The 12,828-nt window shown below is 49.5% G+C and overlaps 1 protein-coding gene across 1 annotated transcript in view; it reads right to left on the bottom strand.

Moving 5' to 3' along the window:
• Positions 1–12,828, bottom strand: part of NSMF (NMDA receptor synaptonuclear signaling and neuronal migration factor) — a 742,397-nt gene that overhangs the window by 60,764 nt on the left and 668,805 nt on the right. The window lies entirely within an intron of this gene.

Below are 12,828 nucleotides of genomic sequence, written 5' to 3'. Positions count from 1 at the left end.
TCTGAGAGCACGATACTCCTCTGGATAATCCTCCCTAAGGAAGGAGGGTAGACAAAGCTGCTGATTCACATGGAAGCGAGAAACAATCTTGGGCAGGAAGGAAGGCGCTGGGCGAATAGACACTCCTGCCTCCGTGAACTGCAGGAACGGCTCTCTACACAAGAGTGCCTTTAGCTCGGAAACCCTCATGGCTAAAGCGATTGCCACCAAAAAGACCGCTTTCAACGTCGGGTCCTTCAGAGACAGCCGCGATAATGGCTCAAAGGGCGGCTTCTGCAAGGCCCGCAGCACCAGATTGAGATTCCACGTAGGCACTATCGAGTGCAGAGGAGGGCATAGGTGATTAACCCCTTTGAGAGAACGCACCACATCTAGCTGAGAAGCCAGGGAAGCACTCTTCAGGCGACTCCTGAAGCAAGCTAGAGCCGCTACTTGGACCTTAAGAGAGCTGAGCGACAGGCCCTTCTCCAGACCTTCTTGCAGGAACGCCAACACTGAAGCAATTGGTGCCGTGAAGGGCGACATGGATCCTGTCTCGCACCATGATACAAAGGTACGACATACCCTGGCGTACCTAGTAGAAGTAGAGCGCTTCTGTGCTCTCAGCATAGTGGCGATGACCTTGTCCGAGAAGCCCTTCTTCTTCAGCCGCTTCCGCTCAAGAGCCAGGCCATAAGACCAAAGGGGGAGAGATCCTCCATCACCACGGGACCCTGATGTAAGAGGCCCCGCTCCACTGGAAGCTGCAAAGGACTGTCTATGGAAAGCCGGATCAGGTCCGCATACCAAGGGCGTCTGGGTCAGTCTGGACCCACCAGGACTACCCGGTGTTTCGCCACCCGGCCGAGAATTCTGCCCAGCATAGGCCAAGGCGGGAACACGTAGAGAAGCTCCTGTACCGGCCACTGCTGGAGAAGAGCATCGACCCCCAAAGATCAACAAAGATCCTCTGCTGAAGAACCGCGGCACTTGGCAAATGGCTGAGGTCGCCATCAGATCCAAGGTCGGCATGCCCCAGCGCTTCGTGATCTCCATGAACACCTGAGCAGACAGTTGCCACTCTCTGGGATCCAAGGTATGGCGACTGAGAAAGTCCGCCTCGACATTCAGGACACCCGCAATGGGAGCCCAACAGCTGGTCCAGATTCGCCTTTGTCGACTGGCATAACTTCATGGCCTCCCTGGCTAGGGGGGCGCTCCTGGTACCTCCCTGGCGATTGACAAAGGCCACAGCCGTGGCATTGTCCGACAGGATTCGAACTGGCCTCAGTATCAGTACCTGAAGAAATGCTTGAAGCGCCAACCGAATGGCCCGAAGTTCCAAGAGATTGATGGACCACTTCGCCTCCGCCAGCAACCATATCCCCTGCGCTGACCTTCCCAGGCAGTGGGCTCCCCAGCCTGTCAAGCAGGCGTCCGTCGTAACGACAATCCACTCTGGGGACATGAGAGGCATACCGGCTGACAACTTGTCTGACATCAGCCACCAACTTAACGCCCTTCTCACCGCCAGGTCCAGGGGAAGGCGACCTGCGTAATCCTCCGAAACCGGAGTCCAGCGCCGCAGCAGAGAGTGCTGTAGTGGTCTCATATGGGTCCTGGCCCAGGGCACTACCTCCATCGTGGCCGTCAGGGAGCCCAACAGTTGCATATAATCCCAAGCCCGAGGAGCTGAGGAGGCTAGGAACCGGCCCACCTGGGCCTGAAGCTTGAGGCTTCGGTTGTCTGGCAGGAACACTGTCCACTTGGGTGTGAACACCCAGATACTCCAGGGACTGAGTCGGGCGCAGGTGACTTTTCTTCCGGTTGATGATCCATCCCAGGGAGCTCAGAAGAGCAATAACCCTGTCCGTCGCTCTCCCACACTCCGCAAAGGAGGGAGCTCGAATCAGCCAGTCATCCAGGTAGGGATGGACTTGCACTCCTTCCTTGCGGAAATAAGCCGCAATGACCACCATCACTTTGGAGAAGGTCCGCAGAGCCGTAGCCAACCCGAACGGGAGGGCTCTGAACTGGAAGTGCCGGCCCAGCACTGCAAAGCGCAGGAAGCACTGATGAGGCGGCCAGATGGGAATGCGCAGATAAGCTTCCTTGATGTCCAAGGATGCCAGCAATTCTCCTTCTTGTACCGCAGCAATCACGGAGCGGAGAGTCTCCATACGGAAATGCCGCATTCGCAAGGCCCGATTGACTCCCTTGAGGTCGAGAATAGACCGAGAAGAGCCTCCTTTCTTTGGCACCACAAGGTAAATGGAGTAACGTCCTGTGCCACGCTGCTCTACGGGCACTGGGACCACCGCTCCAAGGCGGAGCAAGTTGTCCAGAGTCTGCTGAACTGCTGCCACATTGAGGGGAGACTTGCAGGGAGAGTTCACGAACCCGTCTCTCAGGGGCCGGTAGAACTCCAACTTGTAGCCGTCTCTGATGACTTCTAGAACCCAAGCGTCTGAAGTTACCCTGGTCCACTCGCCCAGAAAAGAGGACAGCTTTCCTCCTATCTGCTCTGGGCCATGGACCAGGGCCCCGTCATTGGGTAAGAGACCCTGGGGGAGGATCGGAGGAAGAACCTCCTGAGCGACGGTCTCTGCGAAAGGAATGCTGCTTCAGGGAGAACCTCTGTTTGAAGGAGGAGGAGGAGCCTGACTTGCCCGGGCGATACCGATGGGCTTCTTGAAAACGGCCCTTAGAGGAACCAGGGCAAGCACTGTTGGCCCTTGCCTTGACCTCCGGCAACCTCTCGCCTTTAGAACTGCCGAGATCCGTCACGATCTTGTCCAGCTCATCCCCGAAGAGCAGCTTGCCCTTAAAAGGCAACTTGGCTAAGCGGGATTTGGAGGCATGGCCAGCTGACCAATGTTAAGCCATAGCCATCGACGGGCAGAGACTGTCTGAGACATACCTTTAGCCGAGGCTCTGAAAACATCATACAGCAAGTCTGCCAAGTAAGCCAAGCCCGACTCCAGGACCGGCCAATCCGCCCTCAAGGAAGGATCCGAGGGGGAGGCCCGCTGCACCACCGTCAAGCATGCCCTGGCCACATAGGACCCGCAAACCGAGGCCTGCAAACTCAAGGCGGCCGCTTCAAAGGCTAACTTTAAGGCCGCTTCCAATTTCCTGTCCTGTGAATCCTTAAGGGCAGAGCCACCTTCCACCGGCAAAGCCGTCTATTTTGTCACAGCAGTGATTAGAGAGTCCACTGCCGGCCAGCGCAAGGCCTCCTGTTCACCCTCTGGCAGAGGGTACAGATGAGTCATGACCCTGGCTACCTTGAGGTTCGCCTCTGAAGAATCCCATTGAGCCGAAAGAGTTTTCATGGCTTCATGGATGTGGAAGGTCCTGAAAGGGCGCTTGGTTCCCAACATAATAGCGGAACCCGCCGAGGCTGAAGGAGGGCCTTCCTCCAGAGAGGAAATACTCAAGATGCTCATAGCCTGAACAGGTTAGGCAATTCCTCTGAGCGAAAAAGCCGCGCTGCAGAGGGGTCATCTTCCCCATCAGGGCGAGGATCAGCCTCCTCCAAAGAATCCCCAAGGGACCTTTGGGAGAACTCAGAAACGCTGCCCTCATCTACATCAGAGGAGACAGAGTCCCCCAAGACCTGAAGGTCCACCCGAGGGCACTTGATCAGGAAAGCCTCTTCCCCCATATCTGACAGGGGAGCAGGAGCAGCGTTTTACAGTTGAAAGGCCTGATGCAGCAACAAAATAAATTCGGGAGTTTGTGCACCTCTGCAACCTGGGCCACAGCCCTAGAAGAACTCTCAACCTCCACTCCATAGAGCAGAGGAGAGGAGCGCTGCACATCCAAAATGGTGTCCGGCCAGTCACTCCGCAAAAGAGCCGCACGGGAAGCATGGCGCTTAAACTTTGCCATCTTCTTACCGCCGCCCAAACTCAAAGGTGGCCATACCAGAGGCCATCCGAGCTGCCTGGGCAGCCGATGTCGGAAGGGCGGACATAGGGGGATGGGCGCCTAAGGCGGGAAAGGCCGCCAACGCCCCAGCGGAGGAAAAACTGGCTAAATCAGCAAAGTCCGGAAGGGCGTCCAAAAAGGGCTTCTCTGCCTCCGATCCCTGCGCCTCCCCACTAGCTGCGCGATCGCGGTCCGGGGAGTGCTTTTTCACGCCCTTACCCTCTGACGCCATGATCCACGAGGGAAACGTTTGGGGAACCCCCTGCCCGCTAGGAAAAGGTAAAATTACCTGCTTCTTGCTCCAAGCTGCAACGAATTGTATCCCAGTGAGCAGCTGCAAGTAAAATCTTTTCTGCTTCAAGATTGTTTTTTTTTTTAACGGAGCCAGCGGGAGGGAGGAGAAAAGGAGGGACCTGGCACCATCAGGTTTGCACTTGCTCACGAAGAGCTCTCAACCTCAGGTACTCAACAAAGCCTAAGTAAATAGGCGTGGAGACCAAGCCAGAGCTGCTGCGTGTGACCCCACACCTGCTAGATAGAGAGAATACTGAGGACCACATATAGAGAGGCAAAAGATTGCTCTCTATCTCCACCTGCTGGTAGATGGACACAACCCACCAGTCTATGGACTGATCTGCTTGATGATATGGAATAGGCTAATATCCTTAATACTTTAGCAAGTTTTAAATTACTGAAAAACAAAAATACTAAGATGGAGTCAGCAGTCTAGCAACGAGAGGGGTGTTATCCAGTCTTTTGCACTGAGTGTCGCATGTATAATTATCTCCCAGTTGGTGAGCAGTTATATGTGTATGCCCGATGCAAAAAGCTCCTAGCTCTCAGAGAATGGGTCCTGTTCTCTTGAGGCTAGAGTAGCAGAGTTGGTGGAGCTGAGGGAGACAGAGAGATACATAGAGGAGACCCACAGGGATGTTGTAGGGAAGTCCCACCTCCAGTCTGACAGCCTCTGTGCTGCCCTGGAGGACAGAGGTCTCCTAGAAGGAGAGCATCACCCTGGTGAAGTAGGAAGTACTCCTGTAGCCAGGACCTGCCCACCAGGGGATGTACTAGCCTCTCGCATTGAGGATACGTCTCCAAGTTCTGCCCAGGAGGGAAGGGTTAGGACAGCTATTGTAGTTGGTGATTCGATCATTAGGCATATAGATAGCTGGATGGCTGGTGGACATGAGGTTATCGACTGGTGACTTACCTGTCTGGTGCGAAGGTGGCGGACCTCCCGAGTCACCTGGATACTGCTGGGGAGGAGCCAGCTGTCTTAGCCTAAATTTGGCTTCCAGAACCTCTCTCCCACATTTTCCTATGTCATTGGTACCCACATGGGCCCTTAGGTAGAAAGCTCAAATTCAGAACCTCTAGGGTAGCATTTTCTGAAGTGCTACCCGTTCCACTCGCAGGGCCCAAGAGTCAGGCAAAGCTCCGGAGTCTCAATGCGTGGATGAGACAATGGTGCAGGGTTGAGGGTTTTAGATTTGTTAGGAACTGGGCAACATTCTGTGGAAGGGGGAGACTACTCCAAAATGATGGGCTCCATCTTAACCAGGGTAGGACCAGACTGCTGGCATCAGCATTTAAAAAGGAGATAGAGCAGCTTTTAAACTAGAAACTGGGGGAAGGCCGACAGTCTTCAGAAGCGTATGGTTTGGGATAAGGTATCTTTCAAAGATGTCACCAAAACAGGGAAGATAGGGTATCCTGATAGTGAGGTTGCAAAAGAGACAGTAGTAGATCAGGTGTCCTTAAATAAATAATAAATAAATTTAAAAAAAATCAGACAAAAGATTGCAAATTAATACTGGCAAGCACTGAGCATGATGTATGAGCAGCCATCCCGCTGTCAGTCAAACTGATGGAAAGTATGGTAGCCAAACAACTAACAAACAGACTACATAAACAAATTCTCAATATTACACGAATCACAGTCTGGCTTTCACCCATTACACAGCACAGAAACAGTACTACTCACCCCACTAACCAAATTAAAGCAGGAAATAGCAATAGGAAACATCCTCCTCCATCAATTCGACATGTCTAGTGCATTCAACATGGTAAACCATCTACTATAATAAAACTCACCCTCAACGTTCTGAAGACAACGTTCTGAAGTCACTCAGTCACTCCCTGAAGGGTTCATGGATTCATGGTGGTGAAGCCACAACATTGACCATGTCTCTCTGCCCCGCCCTCGCATGACGGACCAATCAGAATAAACACCCTCAACATTCTGAAACACAAAGGACCATCACAACACCGTTCCCAGGCAACACTAGGCAACGTAAGACGGACCAATCAGAGGAAACTACGTGACAATAAGAGAGGAGCATTCCCCAGCAGAATGGCTCATTATCTGTGCAGCACGGAGAGCACAGAACCACCGCTGGAACGAGAGAAGAATATTCCTGCTGTGGGTATGTGCAAAAATAGACCGGGGGGGGGGGGGGGGGGGGGGGAAATTTTTTAAATGCCTAATGCCAGTACTGAAGAGTGCCAGAGGGCCCATAGCAAAGACTATATTTGGGATCGCTTGACATGGAAGAGGAGCCGGAAAACAACGTGCCCATCACCATCTGGGACGTGGGCGAACAGGACAAGCTGCGGCCCAGCTGGAAGGATTACCCGCGACCCAGCCAGCAGCAAACAGCAACCAAGGAAGGGGAGGAGTAGGGAAACATGCGGAGCGTGTTTCCCTACTCCTTCCCTGCCTAGGAATCGCTGGACACTGGCTGCCAAACTAACAAAACAACCGCACACCGACGCGCCACCTCCATCATTCAAAAGGCATCCACTCTTTCTTCAACAGAAATGCAAACTAATAATACAAAACAAAGAATACCCGTTTTCTCATGCAGCTACAGGTAACTCCCCACCCCCTTCCTCTTCCCCTTTTGCCAAAGCGGCCGTGCCCAACCATCCCCAGCCTCAGGCAAGCCGTCTCCCACCTCGAGGATTCCCCGAGCACCCGGAAAAAGACGGCACAGCTTCCCGCAGCGCATATTCTAGCATTCCCCTGCAGCCGGCCTGAAATGGACCGAACATACCGGATCACCACCTGATGGCCCGAGACCGTGCTCCTCTCCCTTCCGCCAACTTAAAACAACCATCCCCATCCTCAGGCAAGCCGTCTCCCACCTCCAGGATGCCCAGAACCCCAGCCCAACGGAAAAAGACGGCGCCGCTTCCCACAGCACATTTCTCTTCCAGTGTTCCCCTACAGCAGCCCTGAAACGGCCAAAAAATACCGACAGAACAAGAACGTGCTCCTCTACCTTCCGCCCATCTAAAACAACACTGCTGCCTGAGCACAACACACACAAAAAAAAAAAAACGGAAAAAACAATCCACCACTCAGCAAAGGCTGACCCCCCTACAACCACATTTACATTTCACCAACAGAAAGACCCCCCTCCACAAACCTCCTTGACAGACAAAACCACACACACACAATACAACAGACACACACCCTCAAAGCCACACACCAATCCATCCCACTTTGCCAGCATAGCACAGCACATCCCCCAACCCCCCAAGCAAAAAAAAACAAAACAAAAAAAAAAGACACACATCAACAACCTGCACACACACCCCACCCTCACACACACACAAAATAACTCTGTGACACATACACGCACACACACAAAAAACCACATGCTAGCACCCGTTTCATTGGTTTCGGAAACGGGCCTTTTTTACTAGTAACATAATAAGATTACTTGACAAATTTCGGGATTGCTGGCAACAGGGGCGTATCTGAACTGCGGCGGTAGGGGGGGCCAGGGCCAGAGAGGGGGGGCACATTATAGCCCCCCCCCCCCCCGCCGCCGCCGCCATTGCCGATCCCCCTCCCCCCAGCCGCTGCCATTGCTAACCCTCCCCCTCCGTTGCTCACCTACCTTCGCTGGCGGGGGACCCCAACCCCCGCCAGCCGAGGTCCGCGTCCTCCTGCCGCTGCCGGCTGCCTTTGGTCCTTTCATTCTTCCATTGAAGCTGGCGCCGACGAAAAAGTTTCTTTTGAATCTGACGTCGCTGCACGTTGCACGTTGTACGTGCAGGACGTCAGACTCAGAAACAATTTCTGAGTCTGACGTCCTGCACGTACAACGTGCAGCGACGTCAGACTCAAAAGAAACTTTCGTCGGCGCCAGCTTCAATGGAAGAATTAAAGGACCAAAGGCAGCCGGCAGCGGCAGGAGGACGCGGACCTCGGCTGGCGGGGGTTGGGGTCCCCCGCCAGCGAAGGTAGGCGAGCAACGGAGGGGGAGGGTTGGCAGCGGTAGGGGGGTCCAGGGCGAAATCTGCGGGGGCCCAGGCCCCTGAGGCCCCACGCAGATACGCCCCTGGCTGGCAACATACTTCACTGGATCAATGGTTTCCTAACCACAAGAACCTATCAGGTAAAGTCAAAATCAAACATATCACTGTGGAAAACAGATTGCGGAGTACCACAAGGCTCACCGCTATCCCCGATCCTCTTCAACCTAATGATGACCCCACTAGCCAAGGCCTTATCCAACCAAGGTCTTAACCCTTTTATCTATGCAAACGATGTCACTATATACATTCCTTACAGATCCACACTGACAGAAATCACTAACGAAATCAAGACTGGCTTGGATACCATGGACTCTTGGGCAAATGCATTTCAACTAAATAAAGAAAAAACTCACTGTCTTTATCCTGTCATCCCAATACACCACGGACAATCCCGCAACTATCAACACCCCCAGACCACACCCTCCCTGTCTCAGACACCCTGAAAATCCTCGGCTTTACACTGGACCACAACATTACACTAGAAAGCAACGTAAAATCCACAACAAAGAAAATGTTATACTCAATGTGGAGACTCAAAACGCGTGAAACAATACTTCCCGAGGGAAACATTCCACAACCTGATACAATCTATGGTACTGAGCCATGCTGACTACTGCAATGTAATCTATGCAGGATGCAAAAAAACAAATCCTAAAGAAATCAGACCGCACAAAACACGGATGCAAGACTCATCTTCGGAAAAACACAATTTTAAAGCGCAAAACCCCTTCGCAAAAAACTACATTGGCTCCCAATCAAAGAACACATTGCCTTCAAAATCTGTACTATGGTTCATAAAATCATATACGGTGAAGCACCAGATTACATGACAGACCTAAATCGACCTACCAGCCAGAAACTCATCCGTATCAACATGAACGTACCTAAATCTACACTACCCAAGCTGCAAAGGACTCAAATACAAATTAACTTACACATCCAGTTTTTCCTACATCAGCACACAACTATGGAACGCACTACCAAAAGACTTGAACCATATACGACCATCTACACTTCAGAAAGACGCTCAAGACCCACCTGTTTAAAAAGGCATACTCTACAGATCCAACGTAAATGCCTGATCTCTGCGACACAACAACGCAAAAGTTCGTAATGGCCATCACCGAACTCTCCCATCGAACGATTCCTCTATGTGGTCCTACCACATGAATCTTACCCTATCACAACTTCACCTTGTATTTGCATACACCGGAGTCTGCAACTGCTTTCCGGCACTATGTAAGCCACATTGAACCTACAAAGAGGTGGGAAAATGTGGGGTACAAAAGTAACAAATAAATAAATAGGAACAACAAACAGTTTGAAATGTCTATATGCGAATGCCAGAAGCCTAAGAAATAAGATGGGAGCGTTAGAGTATATTGCACTGAATGAAAAATTAGATGTAATAGGCATCTCTGAGACCTGGTGGAAGGAGGATAACCAGCGGGACACTGTCATACCAGGGTACAAATTATATCGTAGTGATAGGGTGGATTGAATTGGTGGAGGGGGAGCATTGTATGTTAAGAAGGACCTTAAATCAAATAGATTGAAAATTCTGCAGGAAACAAAACACATCTTGGAATCCCCATGGATTGAAATTCCACGTGTAAAGGGGAAAAGGATAGTGATAGGAGTGTACTACCGTCCGCTTGGCCAAGATGAACAGATATAGAAATGTTAAAGGAAATTAGAGATGCAAACAAACTGGGCAACACAATAATAACGGGTGACTTCAATTACCCCGATATAACATCAGGGCATGCTAGGGAGGTAAAATTCCTTGACAAAATCAAGAACTGCTTTATGGAACAGCTGATACAGGAGCAGACAAGAGAAGGAAAAATTCTAGACCTTGTCCTTATTGGAGTGCATGATCTGGTGTGGGAGGTAATGGTGCTGGGGCTGCTTGATAACAGTGATCATAATATGATCAGATTCGATATTAGTTTGAAGTATGCACAGGAAATCCAATAGTGTTTAACTTTCAAAAAGAAGACTATGATACAATGAGAGGAACAGGAACAGTGAAAAAAAAATAGAGCAGCGGCTGCGAGGGTCAAAAGTTTACATCAGGCATGGATGCTGTTCAAAAACAGCATCCTGGAAGCCCAGGCCAAATATATTCCGCGTATTAAAAAAGGAGAAAGGAAGACCAAACAACAGCCAGCATGGTTAAAAAGTGAGGTGAAGGAAGCTATTAGCGCTAAAAGAAAATCCTTCAGAAAATGGAAGGGACCAACTGAAAAATAAGAAACAGCATAAGGAATGTCAAATGCAAAGCGCTGATAAGCAAAACAAAGGGGGACTTTTTTTTTAGTTATATTAAAAGCTGGAAGCCAGCAAAAGAATCGGTTGGACCACTAGATGACCGAGGGGTAAAAGAGGCAATCAGGGAAGACAAAGCCATTGCGGAGAGATTAAATGAGTTCCTTGCTTCGGTCTTCACTGAGGAAGACATGGGAGAGATAACAGTGCCAGAAATAGTCTTCAAAGCCGACGAGCTGGAGAAACTGAATGAAATCTCTATAAATCTGGAGGATGTAATAGGGCAGTTTGACAAACTGAAGAGTAGCAAATCTCCTGGACCAGATGGTAGAATTGAAAAATGAATTTGCAGAACTATTGTTAGTAATGTAATTTATATTTAAAACTGAGCATGGTACCAGAAGATTGGAGGGTGGCCAATGTAACACCGATTTTTTAAAAAGGTTCCAGAAGAGGACCAGGAAATTATAGACCGGTGAGTGATGTCGGTGCTGGGGAAAATGGTACAGACTATTATAAAGAACAAAATTACAGAGTATTTTAAAAAGCATGGATTAATGAGACAAAGCCAACATGGATTTAGAGAAGGGAAATCTTGCCTCACCAATCTATTACAAATCTTTGAAGGGGTGAACAAACATGTGGATAAAGGTGAGCCAGTGGATATTGTGTATCTGGATTTTCAGAAGGCATTTGACAAAGTACCTCATGAAAGACTCCTGAGGAAACTGGAGAGTCATGGGATAGGAGGTACTGTCCTATTGTGGATTAAAAACTGAAGGGGTCTGTGCTGGGACCGCTGCTTAACATATTTATAAATGACCTAGAGATGGGAGTAACTAGTGAGGTAATTAAATTTGCTGACAACAAAAAGTTACTCAAAGTCGTTAAATTGCAAGGGGATTGTGAAAAATGACAAGAGGACCTTACGAGACTGGGAGACTAGGCATCTAAATGGCAGATGACGTTTAATGTGAGCAAGTGCAAAGTGATGTGTGTTGGAAAGAAGAACCTGAATTATGGCTACGTCATGCAAGGTTCCACGTTAGGAGTCACGGACCAAGAAAGGGATCTAGGTGTCGACGCTGATGATACGTTGAAACCTTCTGTTCAGTGTGCTGCTGTGGCTAAGAAAGCAAATAGAATGTTAGGTATTATTTGGAAAGGAATGGAAAACAAAAATGAGGATGTTATAATGCCTTTGTATCGCTCTATGGTGCGACCGCACCTCGAATATTGTGTTCAATTCTGGTCGCCACATCTCAAAAAAAGATATAGTGGAATTAGAAAAGGTGCAGAGAAGGGCAACGAAAATGATAAAGGGGATGGGATGACTTCCCTATGAGGAAAGGCTAAAGAGGCTAGGGCTCTTCAGCTTGGAGAAAAGGCGGCTGAGGGGAGATATGATAGAGGTCTATAAAATAATGAGTGGAGTTGAATGGGTAGATGTGAAGCGTTTGTTCACGCTTTCCAAAAATACTAGGACTAGGGGGCATGCGATGAAGCTACAATGTAGTAAATTTAAAACGAATCGGAGAAAAATTTTCTTCACTCAATGTGTAATTAAACTCTGGAATTCGTTGCCAGAGAATGTGGTAAAGGCAGTTAGCTTAGCAGAAAGGTGGTTAGCTTAGCAGAGTTTAAAAAAAGTTTGGACGGCTTCCTAAAGGAAAAGTCCATAGACTTCAGGAAAAGGCACTATTTCTGGGATAAGCAGTATAAAATGTTTTGTACATTTTTGGGATCTTGCCGGGTATCTGTGACCTGGATTGGCCACTGTTGGAAACAGGATGCTGGACTCGATGGACCTTTGGTCTTTCCCAGTATGGCAGTACTTATGCACGGAACGGGTAGCCTTGAAGCATCGGTTTACGCTTTCCAAATACTAGGACTAGGGGGCACGCGATGAAGCTACAAAGTAGTAATTTTAAAACAAATTGGAGAAAATGTTTTTGCTCAACGTGTAATTAAAATCTGGAATTCGTTGCCAGAGAATGTGGTAAAGGTGGTTAGCTTAGCAGGGTTACAAAAAGCTTTGGACGGCTTCCTAAAGAAAAAGTCCATAGACCATTATTAAAATGGACTTGGGGAAAATCTACTGCTTATTTTTGTACGTTTTTGGGATCTTGCAGGGATTTGCGACCTGGATTGGCCACTGCTGGAAACAGGATGCTGGGCTTGATGGAACTTTGGTCTGTCCCAGTATGGCAATACTTATGTACTTAAGCGCCATAGGAAGACTAAGTCTGGGAAGAGTACAATGGATTCTCCTCAGGTGTGTCCGACCCTCATGAGTGCCAGTTGGAAGATACCCAC

This window comes from Microcaecilia unicolor, chromosome 6, assembly GCF_901765095.1.
Source record: "Microcaecilia unicolor chromosome 6, aMicUni1.1, whole genome shotgun sequence".
NCBI lineage: Eukaryota > Metazoa > Chordata > Amphibia > Gymnophiona > Siphonopidae > Microcaecilia > Microcaecilia unicolor.
The sequence above is the reverse complement of the archived record's forward strand: the minus strand, read 5'-3'. Positions and strand labels throughout refer to the sequence as shown.